The sequence below is a fragment of the Malaclemys terrapin genome, unplaced genomic scaffold (genome assembly GCF_027887155.1).
Source record: "Malaclemys terrapin pileata isolate rMalTer1 unplaced genomic scaffold, rMalTer1.hap1 scaffold_133, whole genome shotgun sequence".
Classification (NCBI taxonomy): Eukaryota; Metazoa; Chordata; order Testudines; family Emydidae; genus Malaclemys; species Malaclemys terrapin.
Window position 1 is genome coordinate 7,671 of NW_026530217.1, and position 974 is coordinate 8,644.

At 74.3% G+C, this 974-nt stretch overlaps 1 non-coding gene across 1 annotated transcript; it reads left to right on the top strand.

Annotated features, from left to right (window-relative positions):
- The first annotated feature begins 442 nt into the window (after window positions 1–442).
- Window positions 443–561, top strand: LOC128829752 (5S ribosomal RNA). The gene has a single exon (XR_008443452.1). It is a non-coding gene; the product is annotated as a 5S ribosomal RNA (ribosomal RNA).
- Window positions 562–974: the final 413 nt, after the last annotated feature.

A 974-nucleotide genomic window follows, 5' to 3' on the forward strand; every position in this document is an offset into this window, starting at 1 on the left:
AACCGGCCAGCAGGCGAACCCGTTCGATTCCACGGGTTGACCCTGGTGCCCGGGAGGGGACTCTGAAAATTTTTCAGCCCTTTCGGCTCGGGGTTGACCTGGTGGCCGAGAGGGGACTCGGACGGCAGGCAAGCCGCCCTGGGCTCACCCTCCCCGGCCGCAGCGAGGGACTGCCCCCCCCTCCACCCACCCACCCCCCCCCCCGGCTGACAGGATCAGGGCGCACTGGATGTCCGGGACAATATTTTCCCGACGCCGGGAGGGCGGGCGGGCGGAGGGGCTCTGGCGGCCAGCCCGGGCCCCGGAGCTCGAGAAGGAAAAAAGGACCGGGCCCGCGAGAGACGGGGGCCCTGCCGCAGGGGGGCAGTCCGACCGGGGCTCACCGTGCGGCAGGCCGGGCGTCGGCAGGGGAAAGCGGGGCGAGGAGGCGCGGGGGCCGGGTGCCTACGGCCATACCGGACCGAACGCCCCCGATCCCGTCCGATCTCGGAAGGTAAACCGTCCCGGGCCTGGCTAGTACTTGGATGGGTGACCGCCTGGGAATCCCAGGTGCCGTAGGCAGCTTTTCCCGGTCCGAGCCAGCTCTCTCTCCTTTTCTGGGGAGGAAGGAGAGGGGGGGGGACGGGCCGGAAAGCCCCTCGTCGCTCCTGCCGAGTCGGAGGTCGCGGCCGCAGGTCACGGGTCTGGGCGCCTGGGGTCCGGCTCCCCACCCGGCTTCCTCCGCGGAGGACCCACCGAAGCCGCTGGGGGAGACCCCGGGCATGGGGCGGACTGGCCCGGACCCTCCCGGCCGCCGGCCCGCAGGACCGCCCCGAATCCCCCCGCCCCGCGGCCACCCAGGCCAGGCTGGCCAGGCGGGACGGACGGCGGGTGTCCAGCGCCCAGCGGCTTCCGCCAGCGGGGACCCACGGCCCCCAAAGCCGCAGGGGGAGGCCCCGGGCCCGGGACGGACTCGCTCGGACCCCCTGCGCCCG